General features: G+C 43.8%; 1 long non-coding RNA gene across 1 annotated transcript in view; it reads left to right on the top strand.

The window, feature by feature from the left end:
- Nucleotides 1-2,290: 2,290 nt before the first annotated feature.
- Nucleotides 2,291-19,857, top strand: part of LOC142599976 (uncharacterized) — a 22,694-nt gene continuing 5,127 nt past the window's right edge. The window contains exons 1-3 of the long non-coding RNA XR_012833472.1: nt 2,291-3,624; nt 6,781-6,825; nt 7,851-7,944. This is a non-coding gene — a long non-coding RNA (uncharacterized LOC142599976). The remainder of the gene's footprint in view (nt 3,625-6,780; nt 6,826-7,850; nt 7,945-19,857) is intronic.

Here is a 19,857-nt window from a genome sequence, read left to right as displayed (position 1 = left end):
AAACCATGAAGCCCAAAGCCCATGTGAACCTGTAAACTTGAGAAGTAAACAGAGAAGATGACATGGCTGATGATACGTGTGCCTGCATAGTGTGCTGTGGAAATCTCTCTGCGAGCTCTGTGCTCTCCTTGCTCAGACAGAAGCCTTATTATGGAAAGCAGCGTCTTTCTGTGGCATTTGCTGCCTCGCTCCATTAAGGTGCCGCCTTCTGATCAGGGTGTAGACTGTGACTGAAAGGAGGTTGTAGCCAGGTGGGTGTTGGTCTCTTTTCCCAAGTAACAAGTGATAGGATGAGGGGAAATGGCCTCAAGTTGCACCAGGGGAGGTTTAGATTGGATATTAGGAACAATTTCTTCACTGAACGGGTTGTCAATCACTGGAACAGGCTGCCCAGGGAAGCAGTTGAGTCACCATCCCTGGAGGTGTTTAAAAGACATGTAGATGTGGTGCTTAGGGACATGGTTTAGTGGTGGACTTGGCAGTGCTAGGTTAACAGTTGGACTCGATGGTCTTAAAGGTCTTTTCCAACCTAAACAATTCTATGAGTCCACGATTCTATGGTTACAGCCAAGGTGTTTATCAGGGTGGTTTCATTCAGTGCCTGGTTCCCAGTAATCAACATAGCTTAGCACAAACCCCTGTGCAACACAAGCAGCTGAAACAAATTCTTGCTATGTTCTGACCAAAAAGGAAAAAAAAAATTTAATGTTTAATACAGAATTTCAAATAATTATATCCCATCTGTTAATAGCACTAATCCCTGCAGTTTATGAGATGCCTTGCATCATCCTTAGCTGTAATACACCTCCCATCTGAGCTAAGACAAGTTTGGATTTTTTTAGTTCTGTTTAAGACTAGACAATTTATATAAAATATAGTTCTAGGGTATATTATACCTTTGTTTTGCCAGTCATTGCAGAAAACATAACCACAACCATCAAATTTTCTCTTTTATGCCCCTGGTTTGTAAATCATCCCTTTGTAAATCTAAATGATATTCTATTCCCAAGAGTATTTGCCTTGCGGAAATTGTACTTTATCAGCTTTCTGCTAAGGCTGTACTTTTATTAAAAATTCCTTTTTTTGTTATACACATATTAGCTGAGGCCAAAGCCTTCATTTCTTGTGGACCCCAATGTTGTCGTATTAATGCTTATCACCCAGAAGTCATTAGTTTTTATGATACTAAGAGGAGTGCCCCTGTACTTTTCATAAAGCTGTTCATATTTCAGGTTTGCACTTGCTGTGGAAGACCTAGACATGATATTATAGCTTTTCTTTCCACAAGTTAGTTTAGATTTGGGAAGCCACTGAGTAAAGGAAGAGGTAAAAAGGCAATTTTGAAGGATCCTGAGGACTGGGTGTATTTTTAGTAAGCAAACATTATCTCGATGTCCCATTTCCCATCTGGTATTTATCACCATTGTTTCACAACACTGTGATTCTCCCATGACGTACCACTATCCCACTTGGGGACAAGAAGGTGTTTTTAAACTCACTGTTGGGGAGAGGCAGAGGTCCCTGTGCAGGGCAGAAGCTGAAGAGGGACAGAGGCAGGTCAGAAGGGCTCAGCATAGGGCAGCTGTGGTCTGTAAGAACTGCAACAGCGTTTAAGGGAGATGGCTGAGTTCAGGATGTAGAAAGGCGAACTGCAGGACTCTCTGGTTGTGACACGTGGCATTTCCTGGGATGCTGACTCCAAGCAAGCCACTTACGAAAGCAGATGTCAGTCTAATTGACTGGAATAACTGGGTTTTTTTTTTTCTTCTCAGGGCAAATTTTCTACAGTTAAAAGCAGGAGGAGTTTTCCTACATGCTTCTTGACACCTTCTCATTCAATAAAGCTGCTCTAACAAAACAGCTGACATCTCTAAAAGCAGCCAGCTGTGATACAACGTGGTCGCAGGAGAGGAAGAAAAAGAAGGAGAGGGAGAAACACTCTCTCTTTATTCTATCACTGCCAGTGCTGGTCAAAGCAAAGTACTCTTCTTCAGTCATTCTTCCTAATTCAATCAGTGCGGCACAATGCTACTGAGCTGTACACAGGTGGCAACAGGGAGAGTGGAGTGCTTGCATTTGTCTTGCCTTGGACAGACATCTTCTGTGAAGAACACATCCCCGTCTGCCAGACAGCAAGGAGAAAGCAGACCTCGCTGTCCAAATCCGTGGTGATTTATGCAGGGCTTGTGGGAGCTGTATCCTCTCGGTGATTTTACAGCTTTTGGTGCTGTGTTTTTAGTGGAATGGGTCAATGCAATGTTAGCTGTGCCGTGCTGGCACCGTGAGTGATCGTAGCTGATGTAGGGGCTGTTTGCTGACATGGGTGAGCACAGGTTGAGAAATAAAGAGCTAATGTGAGATGGGCATGTTAGCTGAAGATATCAATTCATCAAAGCGTATACACTAGAGGCGAGATGAAAATATTAAATCATTCTCCTTGGGATTACTTTTGAAGTCCGTTGCTCTAGAATTTTGTTCCATTTTCAGCTTTGCAGAAAAGGACCTGGCAGCTGTGGAGGATGAGCTGAACAAGAGTCAGCAGGATGCTCTTGCAGCAAAGGTGGTCAAACACATTCTGGGCTGTATTAACAAATTTGTAGCCAGCAGGACCAGAGAAAAGATTAATTCTCTGTCTCTGGCACTCATGAGGTTGTGTCTGAAGTGCCGTGTCCAGTTTTGGACAAGAAGGAGTTGACCAGCTGGAACTCATCTGCCTGAGGGCCACCGAGCCTGTTTGAGAGCTGGAGAGCATGATATATGAGGAGAGGCTGAGGGAGGTGGGTTTCTTCAGTCCAGAGAAGAAAAGGCTTGGTGGGACATCAAATTGCTGTCTTCACCTGTCTCGTGGCATGATTTTAGGATGCTCAATATGCAGTTCTCTGGTTATCAGAGCTGTCTACATTTGCAGAACCTGTGCTCCAGTCACACAGTGGCCACTTGTAGGAACTGAGACACGTTAATCACACTTTAGGTTTGACGCAAAACCGAGAGGGAAAGACCATTACCACTACCAAACAGTGTGTAGGATATTGCCACTGGGAAGTCACAGCATTGCACCTCCAGATAGATCCTGGCAATCTATCTTTACCTGCAAGGAAGATGAATACTTGATTTGTCAGGGACAAGAAGCAGTGACTTTTTTCACTACCTTATCCAGCCATTTCAGGACAATTCAGTTAATATTTATGTCCGGAGATTTTGTACATCATTCATCATCTCCTATTCTTATTCTCAAGCTGGGCTGACTGATTTGAAACTGTGCTGAGTGGAGGCACTTGGGATGAAGTGGTATGACTTCCTATTGTGCAGTTGTCCTTCCCTCACCCGTTCTTGAGGAAGTTTTCCACTTAGAAGGGACGGAAGAACCATGGCATAGCCACGAGCAGAAACCCAGAGGAATCCAGGACAGACATCCCAGCTGGTGAGTCCCTGTGGCTCAGCGGAGCACCATGTAAATCTGCCAGCCTGGGTCGCGAGGCTTCCCGGCAGGTCTGTCCAGCCGAGGCAGAGCACAGGCTGGCGTAGCTGACCCTGCTTCTGGTTGCAGTGATGGCTCCCGCAGAGCTAACTGAAGCATCTCTGCATGCCGCTTCTGGGGTTTACCCACTGTGGTTACCAGCTTGGGTGAGTCTGTACTCATTGTACACACGAGTCAAACCGCTGGTTCATAGAAGGATTGAATGAAACCTCTTGAAAAATATAACCAAATGTTGAACAATAGTCACTGAGTAGTAACAGATGTGACTAGACCAGTCAAGTGTTCTTGAGGCCTTGCCTTGGCACGCAGCCGCTTTTGGATTAGAATATGGCTAAACACAGTCCTGCATTTTTATGTTCTGTGTCATGGGAATGTGTTATACGCTCTGAAGAGAAGAGAATAAATGCTTATTACAAATATGTTATAAATTCTAACCTGATAAGAGAAACTTGATTTTGAAAATATGCTACAATGCTTTTTGGCACAATTCAGCTACATTTTGTTTACAGTAATCTTCAGAATGGTTGCATGCTCACATTGTGATACTGTACTTACTAAACAGTATGCCTTGAGGTTATAGTTGTGTACTTTTATTTGTGTGGGCGCATTTTAGAAAGCAGGAGACCAAAGGTATTGTCTCAGGAGGTACCCTTAGGCACTCCGCTGAAGTACACTGCCTGCTGGGACAAAGCTTTTTTGGAAATAGGAATTCTACAGACACAGCGGGAATGTTTCCTTTCAGTTAAGTCCTTTGTGGAGCAGTAGATTGCAAGAAAATTCAAGGAACGTGGACATTGAGCTTGGCCCTGTGAGGGCAAACATTATTCTGAAGAGATTCATACCTTACATGTATACACTCGTGTGCACTTTTAAAACAGGAGGCAGTGATACGGTCACCTTTTCTCACATGTTCAGTGCTAGGAACTTTAGATGGCTGTTAAATGCTCAGTGAAGATTACTGACTTTACAGGGCAGTAAATTAAAAAAATAAAAATAAATCACTGATGTCCAGAATTCATCAGTCATTTCTAAACCAGTTTTCATCTGGCAAAAGAATGTGCAATGTGAAGACGGCAGCCTGCACACTCCTAATCTTGCTGTTTGTCTAGTGATGCAAGTGGCAGACCTGTATCTCTAACACAAATAAAATGAGATTAGTATCTAGAGGGCTTTTTCAATTGACAAATACTTGGAAAGACAGTAAGTACTAAGTTACCGGTATGTTGTTGGCTAGTTATGTATGTCTCAAGTCCCTATTGGGAAAAGAGATTGGTAGTAAGGACATTTTCTACCTCACTCAGAGGTCTATGCCAGAGGTGTAAAGGACACAGGAAGAGCAGTAGGAGACGTTTGCTCTGTAAGAAATAGCAGAAGACCAAGCACATGCCCATGTCTCATTTAGACTTCAACTGTTGTGGACTACAAAGATGTTGAGAATGCAAGAGGGAATGGTTTGGCTGTTCTGGGCCACAGATCTTCTCCCTGGGAGCGATGAAGAGGTTACTGAAAAGCAGAGCTCTTCTGATAGACTTATTCTCGTTGTTGACATGTCATCTGACACAGTGCTTGGAAACCTGGGATGCTCAAAAATGAAACCAGCTCAAAGTAGAAGGCACCATATTCCTAATTTCTTTACTGTCTGACAGTGCCCTGTTGCATTCGCTGGGTGTGGGTAAAGCTAAATCATGAAATCCAGTTAGCACTTTTTTTTGGTAGGAAATAAGAAGTAGAAAAAGATAAATACTTCAGCTCACTTTTTAAATTTTGGAAAAAATAGAGTAATTCAATGGGTTAGTGGAACATCTCTCTGAAAACATGATTATAGAACACTAGAGAAAACATCAATATTGTGTAACTTACGTTTATGTCATTAATGCCAGAAACGTTTTCATAATGCTCATATGTAATGATTTCCTGGTTTATCACTTGTATTTTAAACAAACTTCTGCATTTAAAACATGTAATTACCAGCTTCAAAATCCATACTATTATTTTTTTAATAAGTAGGGCACATAAAGCCCCTTATGTAAAGAACAGACAAGAAGTCAGTTGTTCACCTTACTCCCAGGCATCTCATTTCTGGGCAGATTATTTTACGTGTTTTATAAAGCTGACTGTAAGAAAATGTTTGCACTTTGACAGGGCCGGTATGTCACTACTATTAATGCCATTTCTGGCAACAACATCTGTAGTATACAGTTTCATGCTAAGCTATTTTTTCACTCTCCTGCAAATCTCCACCTTGTACCCTGGGGTGATACCATGAATATAACTGAAGGCTCCAACTACCGAGCAGGTGTGGTAGGTTGGAGAAATCAATAAAAAAAGAGGTCAGTGCTTGACATAATTGTATTAGATATTAGAAAGCTGACATGAATATTTTGCTAGGTGCAAACATCTGTCATCTCCTGCAGATTTTGTGCTTGAAAAGTAATTCTTGTCTCCCTTTTTAGAGACCATTGGGCTGAGCAATTTTTAGTCACCCAGTAACTGCACAACTTTTGGTATTTATCTAATGGGCAAGATTGGACTGTTACAGCTTGATGCTGTTATACTGATTTTCTGAAAATGTATTTATTGATGTTATTAAAAAGACAGAAACACCTATACGGCTGTAGGCACCCCAGCAAGTTTTTAACAGTGCAACAGCCATAGTGAAATCCAAAAGGTGGTAGATATCAAGCTAGCAAGTTAGTTTTCTAGGGTCAGATCAGGCAGCTGGATGCCGTGTCGTGTCCTTTGGGAGTTGTGGAAAGCCCCTCCAAAGCCCTGTAGAGGAGAGGCAGATCCTAGCTGTCTTGTGACAGCTCGCTCAGCGTATCACCAAATCTAGACAGTTTCAGATTTGGAGGGCAGCAGACTTGTATGTCTCAGAGACCTCACAGTAAACAGTCTTGGACCCTAGGCTGAGGGGAAATATCAGAGGAGCTCTTCTGTGCCAACGGCTGTGGAAAGAGAGGGCTCCTCACAGGCTGTCCCACCCCACAGAGGCTGGGATGACTGAAATTCTTGCCAAAGCCAGGGCAGCAGCCACATCCTTGCAGATCCCGCAGTGCTGTTGTCCGATGCTTGCTATAAGCTGTCCTAATCACCAATGTTATACGGTATTAGTTCCTTAAACATTTTAAGATATGACACTTCTATAGAATTGTTTTTCTTTCCCTGTTTTGTATGTTGTTCTCTAATGTGAAAAAAAACCATTTTTTTGTTTCATTGGACTCAAGTTAGGCTCTTGCTGTTTGTGTATTTTTGTGTGGGGTATTTCTTCCACCTAGAGATGAATATCTTTTCTTTGTTGCTAGGACTTTCCAGGCTGATCTACCTTCAGGAAACTTAAGCTGTCCTGAGTGAGTGCCAGAAAATGTCCTTTAATTTCATGGGTCATTTACGCTTCTGTTCAGGCGTGACATGATCCAATACCCATCATGTCAGAGGCTGACCTTGCCCATCAGAAAATATACAAGTGAAAAAGTTTAATCTTTCTTGCAGCCAGAGACACAGAGACCTGAGGGAAAGACTGGCTCCGGCAGCGCTGTATTTGCTGCGTGCCGCGGATACGTCCTGCGCACGGACTGAGCTGCCAGCTGTGCTCAGTTACGTTACCCGGAGCCATGCGTGCCAGTTGTGAAACTGCTCTTAGAGCACATTGGTAGAAATTTGGTTTATACAAAGTCAATGCTTCCCAAAAAGGAGTTTAATTTCAGACTGATTCAACAAAGCCTGCCCAGAAAAAGCTGTTCAATTTCCATGGGAACTGTTGGGGTCTCTGGATATCTATAAACGCACTTATTCGGGTACTTTAGAGCACAGGAATGTGTCAGACTGCACGGAGATGCTGAAACTCCTGAGTAAGCACTGGCTTGGGCTGATGCAGACAAGCAGGGACCCGTGGGGCCACACAGAAACGGGCTCGGGCCCCAAAGCAGCCCAACCCACAGCTGCAATAAGTATCACGCCTCAGCGAGCAGTTACCCTGCTCGGCAATTTGGGGGCAGGTCACACAGAGCCAGGCTCAGCGTCTGCGTTGTGACTGCCCAGATCCTTTACATTGCCTCTGGCCCTTCAGCAGATCTGCGCTTGCCTGTCTGTTCCACCTCATCCGCTCCTGTCCCACCATGGGAATTCTCTGCTGCCTTTGGGCCCTTAAGCATTCCCGTGGGACTTAAAAAGAGATGCTCTATTAGCCTTCGATCCCGGGTAGTTTTCACCAGGTGTAATTACAGCCTGACTTCTCTCCATTCCCCCTGAAATTTTGCTCTGAAATTGTCTGTTGCGGCTTCCTATTAGAAAATCCATTTCACTTCACTTGTGGTGATTGCACTTCAGAAGTGGGTAAAGTGATTTCTAAATGCTTTTTTTTTTTTTTTTTCAGGCAGAATGCAGTAAAATTGTTAGTCAACAAAGGATATGGAAATTGAAGCTTTATGTGTACACATCGGAGAGGTGCCTGGCTGATGAAGGGAAAGGTAAAATAATTCCTTCTTCTTTGAAAGCTGACCTTTCCTCCGGCAAGGTAAATCCAATTACAGTAACTGCACCGATTTCATTGCAGTACCACTGGGAGCACTCTAAATCCGTAAAATAAATTACCATAAACACCAAGCACACATGATAGGTATGTGGAAAACTGTTCCAAGTCCTTTCTGTGCAATACGAATATGTTATTTATCAAAGCTGTGAGTGAAGGCTCACAAGTGAGGGATGAATGTTTTTAGCTACATATGACTTGTGATAGTAAAAGAATAAACGTTGCTGCTTACTGCTAGGAGGGTGTCTCTTTGCAGAAGGCTTAGTAAAAGAATTACTACTCCCTGTCCATCATTGAGATTAATTCAGATCTTATTACACAAGCTTTGTGGAAACATATTTTCTATATTTCTGTCATCTGCAGTTGCGAAAGTTTTGGATTGAATGTTGCAATTGAAAAATTTTAATTTCTTCCTGACGAACTGATTATGAAACTCTTGATAGACAAGATTGTACAACATGTGCAAAGATGTTTAAGTACATTGCATGGTAACAAATGAGTAATAACAAAAAAATGAGTATGTATGAAAAAAAATCAGATAAATGACTGTGTCTTGCAAGTCGAATGTTATGATTATCTCTTAGTAAGACACTACATAGAAGGTGATTTTAGCTTTAAGGTGTTAAAAATGCATTTATTGATTCTTAAGTCTACCTTTAGGCAAGGCTTGAATTTTAATTGCCGTCACTGGGTGAATGTATAATTAATCCAATATGCAATTATGGTATTGTCTGATTAATTGTTCTTATAATTCATTTAGGAAGCCTGTTATTGATACTAGTTATGTAGATAATGGCTGAGAGATTGTTACAAATACTTGTTACTAAACCTTAAAATCATTCATAATCAAGTGAAGAAATTGTACTATTTTATCTCCTCTAATGACATTGGTAATGGATTCTGTGGGAATATTAACCAACAAAACTGGACACTTAATGAGTCTATTCAGGACTAGTTAAATCACATATGAAATGTCAGCTTTTGGATTAATTTTTATCAGAGGGAATAGAAAGTCACTTCTTTCTGAACCTTTCATTTCCACTGACTAGGATCAAATGCAGAATTCAAGTTAGTGGAGTTAATTTCCATGCGTGTACTGAATGTAGCTTCTGTCAACACTATTTAAGCCTTCTAGGAGGAGAGGGCAAGCTGGCATAAGCTAATTAGAAATGCTTGTTATGTACTGTATGTACAGTACTGTGTTACCTATACTTCCCACGTGCGTACAGCTTTGGTTGGTCAGCCTCTGGCTGAGCAGACCCGTCAGGCTCCCATCAGGCAGCAAGTGCATACTGAACAGCACCTTTTAGCTCAATACAATTCATACCGCACATCCTTAACTTGCTCTCTGACTTAGTAAAGGTATCAGACTTACTGGCTAGAAAATCTTTCTTATTGCAAGTTTCTTAAAGATCAGGCCAGTTTATCAGTAAAGCAGAGCTGGTGCTGAGAGAAAGAACCCCGCCCTACTTCGAAATGCTAGTCTCTAAGAAAGGGGGAAAAAATCCCTCTATTTAGTGTTTTTATCCACTGATCCAGAATTGCCAAGTACATTTTAATTGTATATATTTTTCTACGAAATGTAAGAACTGAGCTGAATTCCTCACTTCATGTCAGCTATGGGAAGGGAGTGAAATTATTGCAGCCACTGAATAAATCAGTGTACTTGCCTATACTCATATAGTCCACCCTAAAAGTCTCAGAGGTGGAGAACTGTCTTTTTTTTTTTTTTTTTAACACGGACTCAGATAGTAGCCAGAACATTGCTGGAGTGGCTCCTGCAGGTGAGACAGGTATCTAAATCCTTGTTTCAGAGTCCCAAAGCAGCCTGGCAGGAGCCCAATTTCTGCAGGCTTGCACGTGCCATTGGCTGAAGGAGATGCTTCAGGGACAGAGATGCAGGGTGTAGGGGTGCCTCAGCCTGTGTTGCTACCTTCGAATTAAAAAATGTTAAACCCCTCAGAGAAGGTTATGCTTGCCCAGATGAATCTCTTCGTGTATGGTAACTCAGCTGGCAACAGACATGTTAATAATACAACCAGTCAGGCCACAATCTTAATATCCCAGCAAAAGCCATTGAGGCTTCCACCCACCAAACCCCTTTCCCAAAACCAGCATCTGTTATCCGCACTGTTTGGCACTGTGTGTTGAAAGGGGGAAAGGCAAGAGGGGTGATGCAGGACGGTCAATAAAAACCTATTTCATAGAGGAGTCTTGCAGCCTGGCATTTGATTTTGACATTTAGTTTAGGTATAGCATACAGCATTCCTTTATTTTACCTGTGCAGTCTAACAGAACAGGTAGACATACAATTTTGCATAGGTTGCTTTCATGACAGGAAAATGCAAGCTGGTTTGGTTATATTATCACTGAGTTTTCGTTTAGTAATTTCATGCATGTGCCTCCTGTCCTCTCTCTTTTGGTCTTGTTCATCCTTTTTTCTGTATACATGTCCCAACATTTTGCAGGAGACAGAGTACTAGTTAGGAAAATATTTTACAACTGTGCTTTTATTTATTTTCTTTTTCTCCTGACATATTCCAAAGTAATGAGCTCTCAGATCTCTCTGGCTAACCTTAATAGATAAATAATGAAAATAATTTAGGTCATGAAAAATGTCCCGTGCCAGTTGTGTCTGAATAAAGCAGTTTATATTAAATTCCACCTGAATTTATATGGCCTGGGATTAGAAGTACAGGCTTCATCGGACCAAATGTGCTGTGGTGACGGGCACTCAACGGGTGGGTGGCCTTTTGGTCACAGCCTGTCTGAGGATGAGGGCCAAGCCATTTGCTGCCTCTGTCTTGCTGAAGACAAGGGAGCCCGTCCTGACTGCCCAGCAGGACTCACGCTTGGTAGGACAGCGGGAAACGCTCCTGGTCCAACCCAAGTGATTGCAAAAAAAATGGTCCAGGCTAATGTAGAGGAGAGTTGACTCCATTTCGTTTGTAAAGCTTTTGTCTTTGAACTCCCTAATTAAAAGAAAAGGATTTAATATATCGACGCAAGGGCAGATACATGTTAACATTTCAAAAGGCAATTAATGGAGCTATCAAGGGGAAGATATTTTAGCTGAAACATTTGGAGCTAATGTATCATTGGAATAATGGTTCTGCTAAATATTAGGAATTATTTCTTCAGGAGTAAGAGATAATTGGAGCAGCACATACACATTACCTGGTGCACAGAGAAAGTCGATTAGCTGATTGCCAGCCTGCTAACAGAATCAATGTTATCTTATTCATGCATTTGCTGCTTGATTAACATGCAGGGGGGAGAAAATGGAAATGATACCATAAAATCCCCATTTTGCATTCAGGTATAGCAACTTCTATGCCTCAAAATCTGTATGTATCAGCCATCCATGCTAAACAAGTCTTGTCAGTGCTCCTCAGGAGCCAAATGCTTTGGAGTTTTATTTCTGCTATAAATCTGTAGAGGAAACATCATTAAAACTAGCTATTTATGTAGTCATTTATTACTCTGAACCTGATAGATTGCTCACCACAATCATAGCTTATTTGGACACATTTGGTATCACTTATCACATGGTCTTTGGCTTCTTAAGCAAAACCAACAAATTAACATTTAAAATTTCAACATTGCAATGGAGACATTAATGTTCCTGTCTCTAAGGAGCTTCCTAATGGAGTCAGCTCCACAGAATACAAGAAGCTGGTGGGGAAGGCTGGGACATGGATTTAGGAGGTGTGAGGTACTCTGGGGTAACAACTCTTGTATATATGTCCATCCTATGGTAAAGAAAAGCTTGCTCTTCAGTGAGAATGGGGGATTTATTTAACATTTAGCATGGGGCAAGAGTATGCACGCACACAGTTGCCACACAGAGCTAGTTAATACACTGTAAATCCACAGTCTAATTTTACTTCATGGTAGCTGAATGTTACCATGCTTATATGCATAATCTTACCCTCCGGGCAGAATTCACCTTGCACATGAACCGATAAATTCCACTGAGTTTGGCTGTCCAGATCTGGTGAACAGTATTAGCATGTCCTGGTTCTCCTCATTTTCTTCATCGCTGGTAGAGGAGACAGTTCTGCAGCCTCTTCTGTGCCAGCTGTGGTGGAGTGCTGCGGCCGGGTAGGTGTTCAGGTGAGGCAGAGCCAGAGCAAGGTGCTGCTCAGCCAATATAGGAGCTGTAGCTGTCGTGAGGATGTGTTGTGGATGGAGCAATGCACTTCACTCGTAAGAGAGAAGCAACAATATACTTTATTCATATAAAACAATGAATTAACAAAGTTCAACCATAAATGTGACAGTGGCTTAACAACATTCAATGGCAAGGTACACTGGGTTATTTACTGCACAGAGGACAGGGTCAGATAAAACTGCCAGAGAGACCCTCCCGTTGAGTCATGAGGTTCAGAAAGGACCCCCTTGCTTTTTAAACTTCTCGGAGAGGAGCCTAGGTGCGGCTGGATCCAGTCCTAGTCCCAGACTTGATCAACAGTTTATGTCTAAAGGATTTTATATATGCACAATCAATCCTTTATATCACTTAGCTGAGATTTCAAACTTTAGCATGCTATTAGTCACTTACCGAGAATCTGTTGCGGCAAGGAATCTCTCAACCTCGAGGAGTAACCTTGAGAGGTGTCCCTGCTCCAGGGGTGATCCTGGTGTGCAGCCCGCTGCCGTGCAGGAGAGCTCAAAGGGCTCCTGGGCTGCTCACTGTTTATGGGGTAAGATGATTGACTCATGGTCATATTTGCATACCAACTGCAGGTGTTAGTTTCTTCCAAATTTGTCTTGTGTCAGACTTTGACCAGCCCTGTGGTCAGGAAGGCATGTTGCCATAAATTAGCCCTTGGCTATTGTGTTGTTATCTGTCTCCCCCCGAATCCAGTTTGAGCTGGATGCATCCATCACCACCAGACGCATCCATCATGACCACATGCATCCATCATGACCACTGCTGGCGGTTATTGCTTGAGCAGGGTTACGGGAAAAGGTCAGGTTGGGGGGGGAGCACACTCACAGGATGGCTGGGGGAGGGACAATACAGGAGAAGAGCGTGCAACAACGGCATCAGCTTTGGCATTTTGGCTTGGAGAAGTAGTGTAGTTCTGGAGGACGCTCCCTGATGGACCTGCCAGCTGCATGCTGGTTCATTTTGCAGAGTGGATCTGTTGCGAATGCAGGTTCTCCAGGACCTCCACTTGATGTACAAACCAGCCCCTGACAGAGAAATGAGGGTCGAGACACATGACAGGTCTCACGCACGCCTGGCAGGAATGTTTAGTCCAGGGTAGCACACTAAATGTCCCCTGAATTTAAACTCCCAGGCTGGAGTAAACCCCATATACTGGAGTAATGAGGAATGAGGAAATCGGCACCGACTGCTTCAATTTACTGACCTGCTCCTGTGACACTGTTACTGGCTAATGAAGAAATAGCCAGTGAAAGCTCGGCACGGTGTCAGTAAGAATTGGCTTTGGAAGGATAGTTTTTATGTGCAGAGAGGTATATGGCAGGGGAAGAGGGCAGAATTTCAGAGAAGGGCTCAGCAGGCAGGGACGTCGCAGACTGTGGACTTCGGGTGAAGGGGAGCAGAAATAAGTTAGCAACCTGCCCAATAAAGGGTAAGCACCGGCTGCGTGGCCTCGGGCTGCGGCTGGCTTCCCAGAGGATGCCTGTTGCCTATGGTGGCTCTGGGTCCCGACTCGCGCCCTTCCTGCTCACTGCCTGCTCTCTTGCACGAGCCAGCAGGTCCAGCAAGCTCTTCCGTGGCCCTGTGCGTTGCACAGCCCAGGCAGCAGATCCGTGGGCTTTCGTTTATCGGTGGGCAATGTTTTGGCCTGCAGAAACAAAAAAGTGGGCAGCCCTCCAGAACAGAGGGTGCGTTTTAATGACTAAAAAGCTGAGGCTGCTCAGTGCTTGCCCAGGAGCCCTCCAAGCAGGGGCAGCTCTAAGCCCAGGCAAAGAGGCAAAGCTGCCTGTGCAGGAGCAGTACAAGGCTGTGGGCGTGCTGGATTCTTGGCTGGAGCTGCCGTTGTGTTACTGGTCTCTGACAGCAGCTCCCAACTGTTACTGCTGCCCAAGCACTAGGTAGTAGCATGTAATAAATTAGCAAGTTATCTCATCAGAAGTCTCCTGCCTTGATTTTGGACATGAAACCTGTCATCAAGTATCTTGCAATTTATTGTTAACCCAAACAAGAAACATTTTAAAAAAACACTGATCTTAATTCACTACACAACTTACAAAACTTAATTATACAACTTAAAACTTGCAGAAATTAGATAATCTTTCATGGATTTTGGTTTCAATGCTTAGGGTAAAAATCAAAAAGCAAATTCCCATTCGCAGTGAAAATGACGTTTCTATTTTAATATGTATTTGCTGAGGAAGTCAGTTCAATATAAACCCATAAAGTTTTAATTATAACTGAGTAAAGTCCAGGGCCAGAACCTCCAGAGGAGATGCTTGGTCTGCTGAGAAAAAGAGGAGCGTGCCTGCAGAGGACATTTCATTTGCCAGCCCACATTTCCTCTAGTGTTTCCCAGAGATTCAGTGTAACATAAACCTGCATTTAGATGGTAAAAGGGAAAATAAGGAAACGAAATAGCTCTTGTTTTATGTCCAAGTGTCTCTTTCCAAGACTTTGCTCTTGAATCTGCCCTGGGTTCCTATCCTGTGGTTACTTTGATATGAGACTTTGTTTAAACAAAAGGACTTATGGCTGGAGACCAGGCCTCCTCCGCACTTGAGTAGAAACTGATGATTTAGAGCAAATTAGGTAGTGGCAGGACAAGCCAGCAACTCTTATAAGTAAAGACAGGCTTGCAGAGAAATACTTTGCTGCTGTGGGACATTCTGACAAATCTGTGGGTGGGAAGGAGTTAAACAGACTTTTGCAAAGATCCTGGAGTATAGAAGGGAAAAATACATTATCTGCATGTGTATTTTATTGCTGGCTTTTCCCAGGTTGATGGTCTCTTTCCACCACAGAGGGTCCCTTGATTTCACGTGGTCTGAGAGGAGTTTCCAGGAGAGCAGCCAGGCTGCTAGGGAGCGTGGAGTCAAGGGTCTGCATGATGGAGAGACCTGAGGTGTGTTGAATGCTGTCCCTTTACAGCCACCGCCTGCCGAGCTGAAAGGCTGTATGCACTGTCCCAGCTCTCTCAGCTTTTCCTCGTAAGAGAGATGCCTCAGTACCTCCATCACCTGTGTGGCCCCTCACTCAATGTCTTCTTCCCAGGCGTTACAATATTCTCTGCCACTGCCTTGGAGTCATTCTCATATTTAAAGCTTCTCCCAGAAGCTCCTTTGACTCTTCTGCCGCTCTTGTCATCTGAAGCATCCCTTTGCTCTGCTGGGATACCTAGTTTCTCAGGCTCTCACCTCTGCTGTTTTGAACTATTTCTTACTTATATCTAGTATGAACCTACCCTCTTTTAGTTTAAAACCATTACCCCTTGTCCCATCACTACAGGCCCTATTAAAATTCTGTCTCCATCTTTCTTATAAGCCCTCTTTAAGTATTGAAAGGCTGCAATAAGGTCTCCTCGGAGCCTTCTCTTCTCCAGGCTATTAATTTCTTCTGTACTTCTATTCACTCCTTTACATTGTTTAGGCCTTTCCAAAAACAGGATAAATCTGTCAATGTGAAGTCCGCAGGACTGTACATAGAGGACAAATAGTACAGAGTTTTCTTAGCCCCCATTCTGGCACATCCTTTTTCCAAGTTTGCATGGATGAATACCTCCATCACTTTGCAAAAGAAGTTCCCAAACTGCTCACAGAAGCTCCTTCCCTCAGCAACAAACTGTACCCATCTGTCTCCTCTGCTGTGCGCCCCAGGGGCCAGGCACAGGCTTGTTATCCCAGAGCAATAACTGTGGAAAACTGCCGTGGCTTTATTGACATAGTATAAAAGCTCTAAGACCCAAAACTGGTATAATCTTTTAAGCATGTAGTTTTTCTTTACAGGCAGGCATCTGCAGTGGAGGATATGGGTGGTTTCTGCCTCATTTCATGCAAGACATCAAGTTTTGTTTGTGAATCGTGCATTCCTCTTCCAGGGATTTATTGTATTCTGTGCACTCCCTGGATATATAAAGGAAAATTATTTCTAGTTAACCAAAAGAGTCAGTAAACTTTGCTCTCGAGCCCAGCAGGAGGCCCAACAACTTCTTCTTTCAGCTTAAGCTGGCTCTGACTCCAGGCAAATTCATTCTGTGAACAAATAGCAAGTCAGTAAAGCATTAAGTCAGAGGCATCAATAACCACTGAGGACAACAGGATTGCCAGGCCAGCATTTCCTTGAATCTGACCTGCAGAGCCCTGAGATCCTTATTGGTGCGGCAGTTATCCATAAATTTTTCTGTTTGTAAAAACAGCTAAGAAATGCTTTAAAACTGTTCAGAGAATAGCAAAAGCTGAAAAATTCTTGCCTGTAAATAATGTACATAGAATGCTTTCCCATTATTTACAGTGTGTTTAGAGACAGAGTGGAATATTCCTCATTCAAAGCCAGAAAATATTGGAAGGTGTCTGAAAAATAATTGTCCTGTTTAAAACTCCCAGTGTGCTCTGTGACTTGTATTTTAGCAGAATTATTTTAATCAGAAAACCCATTGTTTCTTTAAAGCAAAACATTCCTTGATCGATATTCCACAATGTTTCTGGGAGAATTAAAAAAAAAAAAAAAAGAAAAAGAAAGCTATGAGAAGAATTCAGAGAACTTTCCTGCAGCACCCAAAACCAGCTTCACTTGCTTCCGCTGGCAGGTAGGGCAGTGCCCTACCTATGGCATATTCTCAGCTCTAGTTTAGATAGTTTAGACACGGCCTAAGTAGCTTTGGGACAAATTGTTTCACTTTCCTGTGCTTCAGTGTCTCCATCTGTATGGTGGGGACAATGATGATGAGCGCTTCTAGAGCTTCTTGAACCTTCTGACTGAAAGGTTAAAGCTGGCTTTTCACTGTTCCTATTAATACTCTTGTATGACTATGATATGAAGGGAAGAATTTTCCCTTACACAGTGCTAGGTCAAGGGTGCTTAAGGCTGTCTTTGGTTTTTACTGAGTTAGTGGCTTTAGGAGCCTGGGCTCATGGTCTCAGACTTAGCTCTTCATTAGTCCTCCTTTTGATGCAAGCCTGAAAGGGCAGTGACAAGCTTTCTCAAAGCTAGAGATGAAATACCCTCAGTGCAGCATCCCTCTCTTGCAGACACAGAGCCTGTGAGCACTATCCCTGCGGTGCTTTTAACTGGCAGATAACCTGGAGGCTGGTAACAAGGTTGGACAAGCGAGCGGAACTTCAACTCCGCTTTGCCTGCCTCGGGGTCCAACCCTGGCTTTGGGAGCCAGCTCTGGAGATACAAAGGTACAAAGGATGTGCAAAATAGCTGTTCAGCTGTACTGCCCGCATCCCCAGCACAGAGATAAATTCTGTGTTTTGGTGCCAAGGAGCACGGAACAGGGCTCCCAAGATCAGGGCCTGACTCAGTCAATATCAAAATATAAACTACGCACCACTCCTAACTCTGCAGGGAACAGAGCGTCCTCACCAGCACGCCCAGCATCAGAAAATCCCAGTGAAGTCAGAGAGATGCATAACGTTGCTACGCTGGGCCTAATGAATGATAATGGGAAACGAAGAGAAAAGAAATGGCTAAGTATAATCTGTTTACAAAGCAAAGTAGAGAAGATGAACATTTCTATGCAGCAGATACATATTTCCATGTCTATATAGAATTTGTAGGTATACTACATATGTACCTATATATAAATCTGTGTGTGTGTATGCGTACATTTACCCAGTGCAGCTAAATATTAGTAACATCAATACTAAAAAGCATTACTGCACTAAAAAAATCCCAACAGAAGGACTTCTCTAGCTGGCTGTGAGACAGAAATGGCTGATCTCCTGCTCGGTTTGGACAGCCTAAATAGAGCTCAAGAGACTTCTGACACACTTGACTTTCCTGTTTGGTTGTCAAACGTACTCTGAATAAGAGTACCCTGAAGGAAGGGGGTTCTGTGCTCTCAACGTGCGGTCCTTTTCCCAGAGAAGTAAATGGGAAAGCAACCTTGGAGAATATGAGTCATCTGATCTGTGAAGCTGAAACCATGAGGCAGAGACTAGGCAGATGGAGATGCTCATGTGAGTCAGACTAAAGAGACATTTAAAAATGAGAATGTGTCTCATCTTTCTCATCTTTGGTCATTCAGCTCAGGTAAGTTTCTCAGTGAGTAGGGCACTAACATTTTCCTTTCAGTTCAGCAAGACAGTGCTTGCTATGTGCCTTCATCAGTGCTATCTATCTACCCCACAGCAGCCGAGACTAAGCTGCACTCGCTCTCTACTTGCTTGGTCAGTGAAATACCATGTCTGGGCCACCACCCTGCCCTTAGCAAATAGTTAGTGTGTTAGCACCCACAGCTGGGTGCCCGTATCTGCAGCCTCCAGCTTGTGAAATAGGATGGTGCAACAGTCCCGCAACACAAGTGAAGATGAGTAAAGCGGCTGTTCTCTCACCCCACCTTGTCCTGAGGATGAGGAAAGCTCTATGTTTTTCTTTAACTTGGTCCAGTCAAGTCTGCTGTTGCTTTCTACAAGGGCACCAGCAGATCCTAAATCAGTAGAAACCAGAGATATCATGGGGAATGACAGTGTGTCCACACAGACTTGAGTCCTGCTCTTGAATGAAGAGGACATGTGCACCTTAACGGGCAACCCTTCCTCGGAAACACCACCCTCATTAGATCGGTACCTGCGCCGCCCGAGAACCCAGCCCTGCATTTTCTGTGTGATGAAAATCCCTCTAGTTACTGAATGTTGCTGTTTTCAATGTACTGCACAAAGTTTGGATCCTTAGTTTTTCAGACATGGTCTGTTTTGCCTGATACCGATATATATGAATATTGGCGTATCACTGTCGCTCAGGCCAGTATGGTTGATATTTTGCTCAATGTGTGATACCAAGTGGAGAGTGAACAGGCAACCCCAAAGATTTCCTCATGCATTTATAACATTGTCAGCTGAGCTGCTGCAACCCTGAGGAAATCACCGTGCTGCCTTCTGGCAGGTGGAAGTACAGTTACATAAGGGAGTTGCAGCTCTTTAACTCTGGCCTCAGGGTCCTATTCTTTCACTCTGCTTCTATTAACAGGTTCCTGATTTTCTTACGGCAATTTTCCATCTTTTTTTCTATTTATTTATTGATGTTTAAGAAGTACTGACCTATAATGGTTTTAATTTGCCCCAAAAAATTAATTCTAACTACAGTACTGCGATATTTCAGTGACTGGGATGTAGTGGGGCATTCGGCTCACGTCTGGAATCTCGATGTGCCGTTGCTTTCAGGTGACCCTGAACGGACGGCAGCTACCATCAGGCCGGGCAGAGACCCTGCTTGCAGTGCCGTCATGGGTGATGCTCCATGCCACGGCTGCCTCGGTGCAGAAAGCTTCCTCCCATACCTGGGGCAGAACGAGGCCCTGATGACGCAGGTGCAGATTTGTTATGTAAAAAGTCACACCAGTTTACCGGTCACGCAGCCGGTGATACCGAGCACCTTGCAGCTTGTGTTTGAGCGAGTTAGTAGAGGGGTGACCAGCCTACGGCCCTGCAGCCACAGGCGGTGTATAAACTGCTCAAATCCCTGCTCATCCCTGCTCATCCCGGCTCGCGGGCTGTGGGGAATGCTGACATGCCCAGGGCTGGAAGGAGACAAGCCAGCAGGAGCCATTGCAGCCAGCATCTCCCAGCTGCCCTGGACCGAGCTCCATCTCCCTCGTCAGCTCCACGCCGAGACCTCGGGGTGTTACAGCCAGGTCCTTCAGCTGTCCCCAGCGCCCCCTCCCCGGTCTGCGGCACG

This window comes from Balearica regulorum, chromosome 1 (assembly GCF_011004875.1).
Source record: "Balearica regulorum gibbericeps isolate bBalReg1 chromosome 1, bBalReg1.pri, whole genome shotgun sequence".
Classification (NCBI taxonomy): domain Eukaryota; kingdom Metazoa; phylum Chordata; class Aves; order Gruiformes; family Gruidae; genus Balearica; species Balearica regulorum.
Note: the sequence above shows the minus strand (reverse complement) of the source record. Positions and strands in the feature narration are given on the sequence as shown.